Source organism: Pteronotus mesoamericanus, unplaced genomic scaffold, assembly GCF_021234165.1.
Source record: "Pteronotus mesoamericanus isolate MK-2021 breed Mesoamerican mustached bat unplaced genomic scaffold, CSHL_Meso_final contig_90, whole genome shotgun sequence".
Taxonomy (NCBI): domain Eukaryota; kingdom Metazoa; phylum Chordata; class Mammalia; order Chiroptera; family Mormoopidae; genus Pteronotus; species Pteronotus mesoamericanus.
The window spans coordinates 46,013,791-46,032,530 of NW_026555277.1; the positions used below are offsets into that span (position 1 = coordinate 46,013,791).

Here is an 18,740-nt window from a genome sequence, read left to right on the forward strand (position 1 = left end):
TTTCTTCTGGAAAACATCCTTTTTCTAACAAGTTCTTCAACGCCTCAGTCACAAAATAATCAGTATAGGTCTGAGTTAATATGAGGGTTTATAGCCCAGGCCAGGTTGCCAAAAATAAAGATTCTTGACTTGGCTGGAGAGTATTACTTTGTGGGACTAATTTTCAATTAGACTTTTATGATTATAAAAGTAATACATGCTCATTTCAAAAAAAATAGGAAACCACAGAGAAGGACATGAGAATAAAAATCACCTCTTATTGCACAAGATGAAAACCACTATTAACATTTTGGTGCATTTCCCTCCTTCTATGCATGAGAGTTCAACAAAGTCAAGTGCATACTGTGAATATAATTTCAATTCCTGCTTTTTTCCCAGTGAAGTCCATTTTAAAATACTCCAATGAGTTCTAAAAAAGAAATTCACTCATAGTGAACAAATTAAATAACAAAATGAATAAAAGTAATCCTTCATAAAGTTTAAAAAACCCTGATTATTCCACTGAACCCTCACTTTCCCAGCAAAAGAAAAAAATCCTATTGCTAGAAAATAAATAGCCCATAATATAGAATCATTAAACTCATCTTTGTATCCTCTTACCTATTATCATATTTTCAACAAATAGTTATTGTTTTGAATAAGTCATATATTTTTTTCCAAATCAACAGAATTTTATAATTGCATCAGATTATTTTGAAGCAAGAAATCAAGTTTTGGTGGCTTTGGGTAGGTTTCATCTTCCAATCTGCCAAGTGGACCAAACCATTTAGTTTATTTTTTTATATATCTTTTTTTTTAATTAATATTTTTGTTGTTATTCTATTGCAGTTGTCCCAATTTTTCCACCTTTCCCTTCCTCTACCCATCCCACCCCCGGCTCCCACAGCTAATTCCCACACTGCTGTCCATGTCCATGGGTCCTTCATACATGTTCTTTGTCTAGTCCTTTCCCCTTCTTTCCACCATTATCCCCCTCACTCCTCCCCTCTGTCACTTTCAGTCCGTTCCATGTTTCCAAGCCTGTGGTTCTATTATGTTCATTGGTTTATTTTGTTCATTAGATTCCTCTTATAGGTGAGATCATATGGTATTTGTCTTTCACCAACTGGCTTATTTCATTTAGCATAATATTCTCCATTTCCATCGATGCTGTCAACAAAAAGAAAGAGTTCCTTCTTTTTTTCTGCTGTGTAGTATTCCATTGTATAAATGTACCACCATTTTTTGATCCAATCATTTCCTGATGGGCACTTAGGCTGTTTCCAGCACTTGGCAATTGTAAATAGCGTTGCAATGAACATAGGGGTACATAGGTTCTTCTGAATTGGTGTTTCAGGATTCTTAGGGTATAATCCCAGCAGCAGAATAGCTGGGTCAAAAGGCGGTTCCATTTTCACTTTTTTGAGGAAATTTCATACTGTTTCCCACAGTGGCTGCACCAGTCTGCATTCCCACCAACAGAACACTAGGGTTCCCTTTTCTCCGCATCTTTGCCAGCACTTGTTATCTGTTGATTTATTGATGATGGCCATTCTGACAGGTGTGAGGTGGTATCTCACTGTGGTTATAATTTGCATCTCTCTGATGGCTAGCAATGTTGAGCATCTTTTCACATGTCTGTGGGCCCTCTGTACGTCCTCCTTAGAGAAGTATCTATTCAGGACCTTTGCCCATTTTTTAATTGGATAGTTTGTCTTCCTGGTGTTGAGTCATATGAGTTCTTTATATATTTTGGAGATCAAACCGTCATCTGATGTTATCAATGGCAAATATGTTCTCCCACAGTCAGTTTCCTTTTCACTTTGATGCTGGTTTCTTTAGCTGTGCAGAAGCTTTTTAGTTTGATGTAGTCCCATTTGTTGTTGTGGTTGTTGTTTTGCTTTATTTTCCCTTCCCTAAGAGATATATTGGCAAAAATAGTGCTACATGGGATATCTGAAATTTTCCTGCCTATGTTTTCCTCTAGGACTTTTGTGGTGTCATGTTCTAGCCACAGCAATCAGATAAGAAAAAGAAATAAATGGCATCCAAATTGTAAAGGAGGAAGTAAATCTGTCATTATTCACAGATGACATGATAGTGTACATGCAAAACCCTACAGGCTCCACCAAAAGAAACTACTTGACCTAATAAATGAATCTGGCAAAATAGCAGGATACAAAGTCAGAAGTCGATGGCATTTTTGTACACCAACAATGAAATATCAGAAAGAGAAACTAGAGAAAAAAAATCCTACTTACTCTAGCAACAAGAAAAATAAAGTACCTAGGAATAAGTTTAACCAAGGAGGTAAAAGACCTGTATTTGGAAAACTATTGAACACTGAAGAAAGAAATTAAGGAAGATACAAATAAATGGAAGCATATACTGTGTTCATGGATTGGAAGAATTAACATCATTAAAATGTCCATACTACCCAAAGCAATCTATAGATTCAAAGCAACTCCTATTAAAATACCAATGGCATATTTCACAGATCTAGAGAAAATATTTCAAAAATTTATATGGAACCAAAAAAGACCCTGAATAACCTCTGCAGTCTTTAAAAAGAAGAATAAAGTAGGAGGAAACACAATACCTGATATAAAACTATACTACAAAGCCACTATAATCAAAACAGTCTCGTACTGGCATAAGAACAGACACATAGATCAATGGAACAGAATAGAGAACCAAGAAATACACCCAAGTCTCCATGGTCAATTAATATTTGACAAAGGGGGCATGCGCATACAATGGAGTAAAGACAGCCTCTTCAATAAATGGTGTTGGGAGAGCTGGACTGGTACCTGCACCAACTTATACCATATACCAGAATAAAATCAAAATGGATAAAAAACTTAAATATAAGTCACGACCAAACCATTTTAAAATGATTAGTTCATATTCATCGACCACGACATCCAAATGAAAGTTCTATCTCCAGTTTTGTTGCACTCTGTCATCTAAACAGTGGCATAAGCAAATGGTCTTGCCAAGCACATCCTAAGTATCATATGCTACCCAGTCAGGAGTTGTCCTGGTGTCTGTCAAAATGCTGGTGGGGTACCTGGTTTTACATGTAGGCCCAAGGCCTTGGCCAGTGGACAGCAGAAAACCTTTCTGCCTAGCGGAGAAGATTGCCCGGGATCAAGATCTTCTTAAGACAAGGCATTCTCCCCCATCTCTCATAATATTTCACACTTCACTCAACAAATATGTCCATGCCAGGTATTGGGCTAGATGCTGGTGACACAAAGGTGAATAACACAGATGCTATGTCCACTTCCATGGGGCTGCAGTTTCCACAACCCTTCCCTGTTCATTATCCTCACATTAAGGAAAGGCCATCCCTGTTACTCCTATATTCTAGATGATAAAGTAAATATTTACTGGAGTGTTTTGTCCCAGGTTATGAAGTGGAAGGGCTTGACTCAAACCTAGGTCTTCTGACTCCTGTACCACTCACACTGAAGAATTTCCTCTAACTTAAAACTGAAGTCTGCTGGGTTATTTGTATTACTTCTAGTACCTGGGTTCAACCTGGCTGCCTAGTTTCTGAGCAATGAGCTGCCCTGACCATTAGATGGCTGCCTGTACCCTGATTTCTGTGTGCCTGCCTAGATTCTGACCCTGGACTCCTATCTTCCCAGCTATCCTGATACCAGCTTCAAATTTTATTTACTCCTTCCAATTGATACCACAATGTAGCAGACTGCTAACTTCCCACAATGTCCTATCTCCTCTGCATCATTTAAAAGCCAAGATTTTGCTGGACGCATGTTCTCTCAACTAAAGGTATCTCCCAGACTCCTTTGCAGGTAAATGTAGCCATATGACTAAGTTCCGGTCACTAGGATAAAATAATGTGCTATTTCCTGGTCTAGCCCTTAAAATGAGTACATGTGTGCCCCCTGATCTTTCTTCTAGGAGATGGTAAAAACCAAAGCTTCCACTTTCAACCACCAAGTGGAAGCCACACATTGAAGATAGAAGGCCTAGACCACTATCTACTCTAAAGGCACTGAGAACTGAAATGACGTGAGCCAAGGTTAATTTCTCCATGGAAACAAAGTGATAATAGGACCTTGTATTTCTAACTAAGAACAGAATGGTCAACTTTTTAAATAAATTATGTAAACTCCATATTTTATCTTCTATTAAAGCCTCGGGATTTTTAAAGCTAGCAGGGCTGTTGACCCAATAATATACCACAAAGGATCTATGTATAGTCTGAACCATACAAAGTAGGTGCAAAGCAATTAAACCCAACGCAACCACCAATCACGTGACCTTTTATTCTGAATCAGTAAGAGTGTGTAGCACAAAATACTTCACTTTAACGATGCCTGATGACTTCTAAATACAGTAAATCATACATTTGAGAACATCTTCAATAAAGAAAGCAAAGGAGAACTTAGGAAGAGAGAAGTTAAAGTCAGAAAAAACAGTGTTTAAATCTGGGCTCTGCCACTGACTAGCTTTGGGATCCTGGACAATCGCTTAAACTCTTATCTTTATTTCACCTCTTCTCATAGGGTTGTGCTAAACATTAAACAAAACAGTGCAGTAAAAAGTGCTCTGTAAATCACACACAGAGGTAAATGGTGTCATCGGGATGATGGCACTTGGAAAGGCTTTTGTGGGGAGATTCTGAAAAACATCAACATGAAAACTGAAACCATTTTCTGCAAAATTTCCCCAGAGCAATTTCTTTTTCTGTCTTCTTTTTCTCTCTTTAAAACCCCCCGCATGCATTAGCTGGTAAGAGTTAGTCAATCTGCTGCATTCATCGTTGGCATCCATTTGTTCATGAGCCACAGAGCAACCGATGAGAGCTGCTAGATGTCAGCTGTGATTGCAAAGAAGGGAGAGCTGCAGTGAGCTTGAGACCACTGTGTAGCAACATGTCTATCAACCTAAATGCCTTCCAAAGACCCACTGCACTCTCAGAAACCTCAAAACCAGAGACAGGAAGCATTTCAGGGTACCAGGAAAAGGGGAAGAAGGTTGCTGCTAAGAGTACAGGCTCAGGAGAGAGACTGTCCTGGGTTTGAATCACAGCTTTTCCACTTGTCAGCTGAGGCACCTTTAGGTCTCAGTCCTCCTACCCAGAAAGTGAGACTGATGGTGCCCACCCCATAGGACTATGGTGAGGATTAAATGGGAAAAGCATGTAAGCACTTGGCACAGTACTTAGAAGATTGTAAATACTCAGAGTTTATGTGCTATTATTAATAATGTTAATAATAATAATAGCTACATTATGCAATACTAACAAAAATGAAGATTTGGCAAATCTTTCATCCTTCATGTCAAGAATCTGCTATTGGCTTTTCAACCAGGTATTACCTGAACAGCATACTGGCTCACCTATTCATCCCTGAAGCAAGTCAAGGTTTTTCTGGACTTCTGCCTTATGCCCCAGGATGGTAAAACATCCACAAATGACCAAGTGGCCCAGTTGGCTAGATCCTGACACTTGTTTTTCAGGTTCAGAGCACAGCGTCATTGTCCTGAGAGGTATGTGCAGAGGAGAATAGATTAACTTGGATGCCTGGGTCTAACTTTTCCATCCATGCTCAGGCTGTGGCTCCCCATGTCTAAAGGTGAAATAGAATATCACCCTTAAAATATAGCCCTATGCAGCAAAGTAAAGCTTGTCAGCACCCACCTGGTGGACAGCGCCACAGCCCTAACAATGCCCTTGAGGTGGGAAGCTTCCTTCTGCGCCCTCCAGGCTACCCCTGTAAAGCCAGAATACTTTCCTATCAAAACCAGGAAGTTGGCCCTTGTTGGTGTGGCTCAGTTGGTTGGAGCATCATTTGGTTCACCAAAAGGTTGGTGGTTTGATTCCCAGGGCACATACCAAGGTTGTGCGTTCAATCCCCATATGGGAGGCAACAAAATGATGTGTCTCTCTCACTCCCTTTCTCTCTAAAATCAATAAATACATTTAAAAAAAAAAACAACCCAGAAGGCTGCTCCCTACAACCGTGGAGCAACTTTACAACTTTCAAACCCTTTCCTCATCTCACTCCAGCATTAGATCCACACTGTAAGGGTCAACAAAAATTGTTTTACCTGTTCCAGAGATAAGGAATCAGCCATTTTTGAGGCATTCAATGATTTGGCTTAGGTTGTCTGTTGCTTAAGTAGTGGAAGCAGCCTAGAATGCTGATTATTTGGTTCCCAATCTAGTGCTCATTCCAGAAAATGTGGGTATTTGTTTTTAAACATTTGACATTCATAATGATGCATTACTTCTGGAAAATTCATTGACCAAGGTATCGCAGTTACAGTATAGTGCAGATTCACATATGTGAAAGCCACTCACATGGGCAGATGTTCTAGCACTCTAAAAATCTAAAGGGTGACTGAAAACAGCCATGCTGATTAACATAACTGACAATTAATTTGTGGTTCTGGCTCCCTCTTACCCTCTGTCTGGACTTGAGCTAGTAGTCTCCTATCAGATCTCTGGGGCAGTTCGTCCCTCTTTGCTCCAACCCAACAGGAACACTTACACTGGACTAATGCTCTAAGGGGAATTATTTCATGTCACTAACATAATAACCATAATAAAATAAATTCAGAGGTTCTCTCCTGCCTACTAGTCTCCATGTCACTAAGTAAACTTTGACTTGCTACTTAACCTTGCTGAGTTTCTTCACCTACAAAGTGAAGGAGTGGGTTAAACATCATCTTGTTCATTTCCAGTGTATGCTCTCAAACTATCCCCAAACAAGCCCAAATCCTGCATCTGGAGTACATTAGAAGACAGCAGAGTCCATTGGTCAAGAGCCTCCAGGGCCTGGTTTTTACACCTGAATCTACCACTCACCAGCTATGTGACCTTAGGCAGGTTACTGGATCACTCTGTCTCAATTTCCTCATCTCTAAAATGAGGTTAGTAAGACCTACTCCATGGGGTTTTGTAGGAATTAGATGAAACTCTCTCTTTTTTAGCAATTATTATCATCTGAAATGACATGGTTCCAGTTTAGGTCTTTCATGATCTTTCAAACTTAAGTTCCCACCATTATTTGTGAACCCTCCATTCTAGGTAAGTCATGTCCCTGAACACAAACTGGTCATTTCTACCTTCATGCTTTTAATTGTGCTATGTTGCCACTTACCCATTTCCTGGAAATACCTATGCTGTCCCTGTGCGTGAATCTAAATCTTACCCATCCTTAAAGGTCAGGATTAAGCCTGATCACCTCCATGAAGCCTCCTCCCTACTAGAAAAGCTCTTTCTGGTCTCTAAATTTCTGTCACACTTATAGATCGTCTAGACCACTTTAATGACATTATACACGGCCTTGGATTATCTTCTATCAGTCTATAAAATTGCAGGCTCTTTGGCCATAATACTTCTGCTTATTGTCTGGGTCTAGCATGGTGCCTTGTTTATGGGCCTTCAGATCATTGTTGATTGAATAAACAAATATGTAGTAGTATGCCCAAACAAATATACAATAAGTCTTCTTTAAGTTGATATGGCTCAGTTATTAATTTGCTGTACTTTGAAGCCAAGTAAAGATAACATAAAGATGATCATCAGCAGGGCAGGACAACCACTGCCAGTTAAGTACTGATCATCAATAAAAGACACTGATATATGGCCAACCTAAAGAATAAGATGACAAAAGGAAACAGTGACTTAAACTCCAAAGTCCCTTATAAGACCAAGTTCATGAGTCTGTACTATCAGGAAGAGAAAGAGAGTTGAGGTTTTCCCAAGCTGAATTCACCCATTCAACAACTATTTATTGAGTGACTACTCTGCACAGATACTGGCTTAGTTGCTGGGGGTGCAGCAACTAAAATACATGCTCATACTTCAGCATCTATCGAGAAAGGCTAGGTACAATGCCACCTTCTAGCTCCAAAGTGAAATCCACAAAGCAAGAACTTCTTGCACCAACTCCTTGCTATGCCTTCAAGCAAAGAAAAAAGGAAAAAAAAAAATGGAATGTGCCATTCTCAACTGACCAAACAGAGGCAGCGCTAAAAGTGTCCTGTCACCCACAATGAGGCTTCCCTCACTCTAGAATCTACTGGGAAGTTCACAGCATAGCATTCTGCACTCTAAGTCACTTAAACTCTGCATCCCTAACACCCTAATTCCCAGTTGAGCTCTGCCACTATTGTTATTTAAATACCAGACCTCTCAAACAGCAAATGAGGCGTGTGATGTCAAAAACAAAACTCTGGAGGTAGGAAATGAGGGAGGGGTGTTAGTTAAAGGACGGGTAGTTTTCACCACTGCAAAACCCGTAGCTCTTTTCTCCTTTGGAGCAGAAACCTCTTGTATCATCTAAAGTCTTTAAAAAAATTTTTTTTTCTTCCAGCAGGATACTGAAAATAGCTTTGCAGTTAACATTTAAAACTGTTTTGATCCCACACTCTTTCAGCTCTGCTCTCTCCTGCAAACTCATTCCATTCCTTAAGGGCATTTATAAGAATATTTCATAAGCAACAAGCCATAGTCACCATTTTTATCCTCAAGAGTTAAAAAGAAAAATGATTTACATAATTATATGAAAGATAAGTTAGCCAAGAACACAGGAATCTTATCTGGACCAAAAGTTCTAGGACAAAATTTCTTTCAACTCATCAAGAAAGATAGCAGATCAAAATCAAGGTTCATGTCAAATGCGTAACGAGCACTATGCATGAGAACTTCTTGAGTTCCTCATTTCTGTGTGCTATCTCCTTTGTCAAAAAGAAATTTGAGGTAGCCATTTGAAGGTGAGCTTAAACAATGAAATATATATGCTTTCCTATCGCAGTGAGAAAACAAGATTTTATAGCCAGCAAGGACCTGAGAAACCAAAGTTCAAGGAAGGCAACTTATTCAAAGTTAGTCAGTCAGTGGCTCCACCAAGTCTGGAGCCTGGGCCTCTCCCAACTCCCAGTGCAGGGTTTTCCCCACACTGCACACTGCTGTCTCATTTATAACATGAAATAAAATCATAAGGTCACAAAGGTAAAAATCCCTTTTATAAAACTTTGTCAGACTGGAAAAAGAGTAGAAGATTTGACAAAGGTAGATGGTTCCCCTTAATGCTAAAAGTAAATGACCTATAATGCCATACAGATGAGGGGGTCTAGCTTCAGAAAGCTTACTTAATTCTGGTAATGCTTTAGTACTAAATAGTATGGTTTCAGCTACAGTTAGCACTAAATGGCTTTCACGGGCTTTCCTGGGAACAAAACCACCTTTTAGTTCATTTTTTTTTCTCTAGGAAAATCTATCCTAAATTTCCATCAACTGTCTTATAAATGAACTTTTGGAACAAAACCTGTTTTTAAGATGGCTGTGCATGTGAAACGGAATTCTGAGGTCTGAAGCTCTATACTAAACATAAAACAATAATGGTTGATGATACAAGCTAAGAGTACATCTATGAGAAAGCCCTTCAAGTTCTTAATTTGTTCTTTCACAATATGTTTTAGTAAAAGTCTTCTGAGCAGAGTACAGTGAACTGCTATTTATACAATATATAATGAAGGGAAAATGCTCCAATTCTGTATGCAAGTATTTACAGGGCTTTCTAGCACTGGGCTAAAGGTTACAGGGAGGAGAAAACATCTGCATATACGAACTCATGATCCAGTTACACTGGCGTTTACTTTCTTCAAAAACAATCAAGCTACTTCTTACCCCAGGGCCTTTGCCCTTGTTCCCTCTTCCTGGGATACTTTCCCCCAGGTCTTCCTGCAGCTGAGCTCAAACGGTATTTCTTCAGAGAGGCCTCCCTGGAAGACCCAGTTAAGCAACCTCTTTCTACCATTCATCATTACTACTGTTTTACTCTGATTGCTTTCCTAACATCCATCACCATTGGGAGTTAACATATTTAACTGTTTATTGTCTGTCTCCTCCTACTGGAACTGTGTTCTGTTCCCTGCCATATAGTCAGTGCTATGCACATGGTAGGCATCCAATAAACTTCACTAAGTGAGTAAATGAGTAGAGTTGGAGAGTGGGAAGTGAGGACAAGATAATTATTCATGAAACAATTCTAAAAAATGAGAGAATTGGCCATCTGATTAGATACAATATGATAATTTGCTAAATATGAAGTACCAATGCTTTCTGAATGAATGGCTGGCAAAAGACAAGAGAGAGAACGCACAAAAGGGACAAGCGTCATCAGAAGAGGCTTCCAAAGAAGTGAGAGACTCAAGGCAGGCTAAGGCAAAGAAGAGAGCCTCTCAGGTCAAGACAGCCATGTGAACAAGGACATACAGCAGGAGACAGTGTGGCACGGGGTGGCCCAGGCAGGAGAGAAACAAGCAAAACTGACCCTCAGGCACAGTGCTCCTTCTGGGAATGGGGACGAGGTGGGGAACAGGGCTCGTGAGGAGAAACAGGGTCAGACTGGAGAGCCAGACTGGAGGACCGGACACAGGGTGGTCAGCCGCATGCTGCCATATCATGTAGGAAGAATTGAAGTAGAGGGTAGAGCAGAACATTGGGTAGAAGATGGCCTAAGTAGTCTCAGTAGGAGGGACAAAAAGAGCTTCTTCTTTCTGCTTAGACGTGAGAAAGATGTTAGTGAGGAAGATGTCAAGGCATTTTTTCCCCCTGAAAATAAGAAAGTTTCCAGAGTATCTGTCTCACAACAGATCCCATGGCAGATTCAGGTCAACGTCCCATACATCCTGTAGCTGGAGCACTCAAGGAGAATGACAGAGGTTCAAAATATAGCTAGGGGGGCAGAGCAACTCTTCCCATGCCTTCTAAATCCAAGGTTAGTTACATTCAGTATAGCCTGTATCTGTTATCTTTTTATTCTTTGGGAAAAAAGTGGTATCTAATTTCCCTGTGCAGTATATATTTGAACATTATATAACACATTTTTATGTAACAGGTTCTTGACATAAAACAATGTTTCTCTTGCCATCTAAATGTATGTGGGGAACAACTGGCATTAAATATATATATAAAGTATATATTATATATATTTAATATATATTATATTTATACACACACTCCAGAGCTGTAAATGTCGGTCTTTAGCTGGGAAGAGGAAGAAGGTGAGAGACCTTGAAAAGGTCTGTTCCCCAGTGAGGAGCTCTGCAGAGGGCTGTGATGGGGGCAGGGGGTGGAGGTAATGAGCTCTGTTCCGAGGTTCATGTCACACAAGAAGCTGCCTGGGAAGGGGGAGCCACATGGGGCCCATGTAAGAGTAATGCTGCAGAATGCCAGGAATAAGCCAGAGAGACGGAGATGCAGAACAGGATGTGAGAATAATGTTCATAAGCCCTTGTAACTGCTATTAGGGTAACATCCAAACACACATCCCTTGCATCCCACTGACAAGGGCTTCGATCCTGCTTAAAAGGAGGCGCACACCACACCTGTCAACAACAAGATTGGTCACCAATCACTGCAGGCCTAGTAGGCCCCTGGCGTGGGGCTGGGCGCTTTTCACATACAGGATCCAATCCAATGGTTCCTCCTAGGAGACATCTGCTACAGTGGTTAGAGAGCAGGCTCGAGGCCCCACGCTCAAATCCTGCCCCACGCCACACCAGCTGAGCAGCCTCGAGCAGCTTGTAAAACCCCTCACTGTGGATAAGTGAGGATAATCATCGCACCTACCTCATAGGGTTGTTACGAGAATTAAACAAGTTAATAAACATAAGATGACTAACAGAGTGTTTTTCTTATTTTGCAGATGAGGTAAATCATACTCAAAGAAACTAATTTTCCTAGGTCACACTTTTCAAACTAGTGGTTGGCAGCTAGAGGCAGTTAGCTCTATAAGATTTCCCTTGACTTTTAAAAACACGTAAATGTTTTACTCAGTATATGTACAAAATCCAATGGATAGAATATTAACCAGAACATTAAATTAGGCAGACCATCCAACCCCTTCTTTAACCAGGATGGATAAACAAGAATTTATACTACTTAAAAGAACAGCATGTACTAACATAAAAATCATTTGCCATCAAATGTCAGCACTCAACATTCCCCTGAAACAAAGATGACTAAAGCTTATCCAATTCCATCTCCCCAGATGTTAATTTGCCAACTCAAACCGTCCTTCCAAGCAGACCTATGTACTTGTGACCATGTCCACTCACGCCCTTGCTGCATTCCTCAGCTCATGTCCCCACGTCTCCACAGGCGTAGCCCCCTTCCTTCTATCTGCTTAGTTCCTAAGTGTCTATCTCATCCCATCTCCTTCCTCCTCCAGACAGTTCATTGGAATTGGACAAACAGATCCTGAAGGCTCCTTGTGCCTGTCATTTTGGGAAATCAAGATGGATTCCCCCAAAGTGCTTGCCCTGAGCAAGCTGGTGAGATATTCCCAGAAAAAGCATCAGTACTTAAGGGAATTCGGTAGAATAAGGGCTGGGGCGCACTGCTGCCAGGCATGGAGAGAAAGAAAAACACTACAAAGAAATAGCTTGAAGGACCAAGCATTTGAGCTGGGTCTTAAAGGAGTGTAGGATTCAGGTATCAGAAAGTTGGGGCATGGAATGGGCCAAGGGCTGGTTCAGGGAATGAACAGTCCTTCAGTTTGACTGGACAGTTCTGTGCACACAGCAAAGCCTGGTAGACAGGTGGGCTGGATATGGAGAGGCAAGAAGGAGCAGAAATGCAGACAGCTAACATCCATGGAGTACTTACTACGTGCCATGAATAGCTGCATGTATTTTTAATGTTCTAACTCATATGATCCACACTGCAACTCTTTGAGATAAGGACTATAGGGATCTCAGTCTTACAGATGAGGACACCAAGACAGAGAACAAAGCAACGTGACCACATGTCATACACCTAGTAAGAAACAGAATATGAAATCTGGACCCAAAGTCTGTGTTCGTAACCACCCCACCAAGCTGCCTCTCAGGACAGCTTGCGAGTGAAAGGGTACAGGCATCAGGTGTTAGGAGGGTGACAGAGCTTGCAAGCCGTCTGCAATCTGTAACTCCACAAATGCAGGCTACAGGCTGCTGTCTGTGTACAGTGAACCTGCTCGCAGCTGAAGCAGGAGAGAGAGATCAGATCAGGACTAAAAGTGGGATTCTAGGCAAGGGGGATAAGGTGAAGAGTGGAGGCCAGGACAGACGCCTACCTTTAGGGCATGCAGGAAGAGAACCAAAAAAGCATCTTGACCCAAAGGCAGAAGAAGGAAGGGATTTCAAGGAGGGAAAGAAAGGCAGGGTAAAAACTGCAAAGGAGCCAAGAACAACCATTTTGGACTAAGAACAGGCCCCTAGAATTCAGGGTTTAAAGTTTTTAGAGATCTTTGAAAAGAAATATAGACAAGGGTGGTAGAGGGAGAAGCCAGAGGGCAGGAGCTAAGGATGCAGCAGATGAGAGAGTAGATAAGGTGAACGTTCACAGCCTGTGAGAGGTTGCCGGGCAGGGAGGAGAGCCAGGGACACACAGACTCAGGGGACGAAGTGCGGGCATGTGAAAGCAGGCCCGTAACAGATCTATTTCTCCCCCTTCCATCCCTCCTCTCCTAAATCAAGACAGAGGTTTTTCTGGGGTTGGTGACGAGGCCAAAGGAAAAAAAAGGTATGAAGGATATTCCGGTGAGAGGACTCTGGCAGCAGAGGGAGGGAGTGGCAGCAGGCACCGAGGGAGGGCTTCCTGAGTGCCAGGCATTTGACAGGCATCATCTCCCTTGCTCCCTTGATCCTCACACAGACTCCGTGAGGCAGGCACTGTCGGAACACCACAGAAGAGGAGCCGGCGGCCAGAGGGGCCAGCACTTTCCAGGGCCACGCATCCCAAACCCAGGCCCTAAATCCTGCTGCTGAACTCCAGGCATCCACCCAAAGTGAGGGTCCAAGAAGAGGGAACAGAGGAGAGATTCACTTGCTTTTTCTGAACTAGGAGGAGAGGAGACATAGGGGAAAGAGACAGGACATTATGGGCAGAAAGGAAGAGATACTGAGGGAACTTAAGTCAGACAGAACAGGTGAGAGAGAGGGGGAGAGAGAGAGAGAGAGAGAGAAGAACGAACGCCAGGGTGGAGTTGGGGTAAGTCTGGGTATTGTAATAAAGTGGCAATGAGGAGAGAAGGAGCTATAGAGAAGGACAACATGCCTGTGTCTCTGGGCTCCTAACTAAACCTTAAGGTTTACAAAGGATTTGTTTTGTTTTGTTACTTTTACTTCCCTGCAAGTGTTTACCATGACACAAACTAAAATCACTGCCTGTAATTGTGTCATTGTAAGGGGCAATGTTTCTATAATGCTGACTTTCTTCCACCCCGCTCAGTGTTGATGATGGAAATCACAAATGAAAGTAAGGTCATAGAAGGAAGGCAACCCTTACATATTCTTACAGAGTTTTGTTAACATAGCCAAGTCTTTCTACAATGCTTGTCCATCATTTAGTATATAAATTGGTTAAAGGTTGTTCGTATAGAGGGATAAATCTGAAAGCACAGCCACTTTTCCTCCCTGCGGTAGGCAAACCTTTTGCAAATAGCAGAAAAACTCCTAAGAAGTCATCATTTTATAAATCATTTGAAATGGAGTCTTTAAAACACCATCTGTTGATCTGTTTAAGCTTCTATGAAAATAGGATTTCAGCTCAGATATTCTGGATGCTTCAGCAGGTAAAATATCAACCTGAATTTGAATGTATTAAATAGAGACACACAGAACTTTATAGGAGAAGGAACCTTTGAGATAACCTGGTTGGACTACCTTACTTTCCATCTGAGGCAAACAGAACCCAGAAAGGTTCAGCAACTTGTCCCAAGCAGCATAGCCATGAAATCCCAAGTTTGGGCTGGAGCCACAATGTTTTAACTCTCAGGCTAGTGCTCGTCCACCATACTTGTTCCTTTCTCTCTCCCTCATTTTAAATTTTATGGATTGGAATAATGTGCATATTTAAGTATGGTTTTAACTTATTATCATTATTCACTGGCTACATTTACAATCAAAACCAAAATGCCTCTATAGATCCTGCTTCAGGAGATACAATTTCAAATCATGCCCAGGAAATTTTAAAGCCTTCTAAATATGTTCAACAAACTGCTTTAAAGACTTATCAATAAAGCAAACTCAGTAAGGGAGCATGGACTGAAACATTCTTTTTTTTAAAACTGTTTTAAAAAATATTTTTGGAATTTCATTGATATGGAAATCAAATTTAACAGCAGTGATTTTTTTTTTTTTTCTTTCTTGCAAGCACAGAGAGCACGAGATATTCAAAACTGCTCAGGAGCAGCAATGATTATTTTAAGCTCATGATTCAACCAGTACATTAATTAAGAGCTCCACCAACCCAAATTGACAGATCCTGATATCAATGGGACTAGAAGAATTAAAATAATAGTTGTCATGTAAAAATAGATTAAAGATGAGAACAGCAGCAAATGTCAGAAAGGCAAAAGACAAGCAATTGTTGGGGCAAATGAGATGCATCTAATCGGCAATTTTTATGGATTTTTTTTTTTTAAGAAGACCCTGTAAACACAGGTACAGTCAAGAAATGCTTCATAAATATCGAATCGTTTTTTTCTGGAAGTTGGGTGATAAAACTTGGCTAATCATTTCTCACGCAGGAGTAACTAAGCAGAGAAAAGAAATCGCAAGCGCCAAAATGCCAAAACAACGCTATATGCCCGGGAATAAGCCTAGCCCGTGAGGGAGAGGAAAGGGGACGAGGAATGTGGTGTGAGGGGTGTCAGCCTGGTCCACCCGCCGACCAGGATAAACTTGACAACAGATGCCAAAGGCCGGTGTAGCACTTCCTTCCCCTGCGCCTGCCCTCTGGCACCTGCGTGTGCCCCGCAGCCTGCTCTTGCGACCCCTCGGGGTGGTTGACTCGTGCCCCACAAGGTCGGCATTAATTTCTATTCTACTTCCTCCAAGCAAACGAAAGCTCTTTTGACTGTCAACGCCCCGCAATCACGAGCGGGAACCTTTTTCTTCTCTGACATCTGTCAAACCTGGAGCTAGAGCCGGCCTCGCTGCGCCCTCCACGGCGCTCGGGAGCTCCAGGACCGGCGGCGGGCCCACACCTGGACGCCGGGCGACATCCCGCGCGGTGCGGCACCTGCTTTCATACCCACGGGAGCTACCCCTGGGGCTATCCAGAACCCAGACGGCGCAGGCCGTACGAAAGTTCGCAGGCTGGGGTCAGCCCCGTGTCGGGCCGCAGTTACCCGGGTGTAGCGCCAGCCCCCAAGACTGGGCCGAAGGGGCGGGCAGGCTCGGACTCCCTAAGCCCGACGGAGCCGCCCTCCCCGCCCCCACCCAGCTCTGCAGACTCCCGAAAGGGAAGTGAAGGAGAGGAGAAGGAAAGGCAGAAGCGGCATCGCTAGCCCAACGCCCTTGGCGATGCAGCCATCAAGGATAGTCCCCTCCGGGGTCTCCGCAGCTCTCCAAGATACATCCCAGGGACTCGCCCTCAGCCGGTCATTGCTCCCAAAAGGCGGAGCTGTCCCTTTAAGAGGCAGCTGGCTGCTCCCTACCCCCTTCAGGTAGCGATGCCCGCGGAGCGGAGGTAGGTACTTTCCTGGTCCCTTTAGGGGTGCCTGCGGCACCTCTGACCACCCTACCCCGCAGCGCTAGCCCCTGTGAGGGAGGATGCGGACGCACGGGCGCGGCGCCTTTAAGGGGCGCAGCCTCCCCACGGCCTGGGGTGGGGGCAGGGAGCGGGCACTGGCCCTTTAAGGCCGGCAGCGGGCACGTCGGGCAGGGTTCCCTGGCGGCCGGGCTGCGACCCGGGCGGCGGCGGGGTCGCCATGCCTGCCAGGGTGCTAACGGCCCCCGACGGGGTGCTCAGAGCCATGCCGCTGACCGCCGACAGCCCGACACTCACCGTGGCTCGCCGAGAGCGCCCGCGCCCGCGCCCCCACTCCGATCCCGCGGCGGCGGCGGCGGTGAGTCCGGCGCGGGTAAACAGGCACCTCCGTCCCTGACCTACTTTCTGCCTTCCCTAAATGTCGCACCACTAACCTACTTTCCGACCAATCCGCTCCCCGCCGGCCCAGGCCCGGCCCCCCGCCCACCAATCGCTGTGCCCAACCCCCTTTTCCCGCCCACCAATGGAGGAGCGGCGGAGCCCGGATACCTGCCTCTTCCCGCTAGCCAATAAAAGGGTCCGAAGGGAGCCGAACTCGGGTGTAGCTCCCGGCCAATCCGCGCGTTGCTCGGCGCCCTACTGGCCAGTTGAGTGGCTGCTGGAGAGACCGCTAGCCAATGGCAAGGCGGCGAGGGCCGGTTTACCTGATACTTTCCCGCCACCAATCGCTTGGTACACAGAGGCGCACGCCCCGAGCGGAGGACCAATCTGCGCGCTTTCCCTGGATTTCCTCGCCTCTGCCCTCTCTCTTTCCCCTCAGGTCTCCGGCTCGCAGCTGCCGCTGCGGGTGCAGACTCCGCTCTCCTTGCCGTCGCCTGGGATGTCCCTCTTCCCTGGATCCGTGGCTTGCGTCTGGCTCACCACTCTCCTTCCCCTTCTTCACTTGGGGCATCCTGACTAAAAGCAGCATTTCCTCATCGCCCTCCCTCCAACTCCATCTAGGAAATCAATTTTAGGAACACGAGGACCTAAAACACGCTGGTTTGCCAAAGTCCAAACGACAGAACGAATACTTATTTCTAGAAGGCTTTTCCATGCAAGTGTTCTTTTAGTTACTCTGACCTCCAGGCGTCCCGTTTGAACTGTCATTCTCGTTCAAAAAGAAAACTGAAACCTGGAGCGATTCCATTGCATTTTCTTCCAGTAGCCGAGTTTTGACCACCTACTGTGTGGCAGACACCATCCCAGCAGCTGTGGTCTCTAGCGCAAACAGCTGTCTCCGGAGTGAGACAGAAGGAAATAAATCGTTACAGAAAATAAACATTTTATAATAAGATACAATTTGTCTTATTTTCTGCATCCCAAGCACTTAGCAGAGGGCCTTTGGCACAAAGGACTTCCAACACTTTCAGATGTTAAACTCCGTGAATACCAGGACAGTCTCTTTTTTGTTATACTCATCCACACCCCTTTAGCACCTAACAAGGTTGAGACGGAGGGTTAGGGGCAGGGGCCTGGCATAAATATTTGTTGACTGGATAGTGAACAAATGGCACTAAATCACTGCACTCATTCCCATGACCCAGACCAGCCCCTCTGACTCTAGAATTCTATCCTTGTTCCTTCAACACAGACACTGAGTTTTAGTCGTCGTAAAACTGTTGCCCATTTCCAGCTCATGGCCAGGCACAGAGTGGTTGCCTCATGCTGCTTGTGGCCTGAGGATTGACTGTTTTCAAGGTCAACCAACTTCATTGGTAGCTTATTTTTCCTAAGTTTACATCCAGGTAGAATCATACTGCTGATTACTTCGTCTCTCCTCTGATTCGAACAGACTACTCTGTAAGTGGGATTTTAGCAATATACTTTTTAAGAGATGGTAGACAAGATGAAGAAATGTGAGGCTGCACTCTAGTATAATTAATCGGGTGAATAACGTTAAGTAACCATAACCAAAAGATGTTGATTAATGAATCCATGTTGACCAGAAGAAAGGGTGGGGAGAATCGGCATTTGTGCAGCATCTACTCTGTGCTAAATCCTTTCTCTGCATCTTCTCCCTTAATCTTCATGGCCCCATTTTATAGATGAGGAAACTGAAATTCCCAGTTTAACCAGCTGGCCGAAGGTCACACAGTAGGTGGCAGAACCATAATTCAAACCAGGTTTGTTTGACTTCAGAACTTGCATTCCACACCAGTTACCATCAGGAAGACATAAGTCTTTCTCCAGG

At 43.6% G+C, this 18,740-nt stretch overlaps 1 protein-coding gene across 6 annotated transcripts in view; it reads right to left on the reverse strand.

Annotated features, from left to right (window-relative positions):
- Positions 1-16,884, reverse strand: part of BMAL1 (basic helix-loop-helix ARNT like 1) — a 106,150-nt gene extending 89,266 nt beyond the window's left edge. For all 6 annotated transcript variants that reach the window (XM_054586083.1, XM_054586081.1, XM_054586079.1 and 3 more), the window contains exon 1: positions 16,805-16,884. The gene's annotated coding sequence lies outside the window, so the exon portion shown is untranslated. The remainder of the gene's footprint in view (positions 1-16,804) is intronic.
- Positions 16,885-18,740: the final 1,856 nt, after the last annotated feature.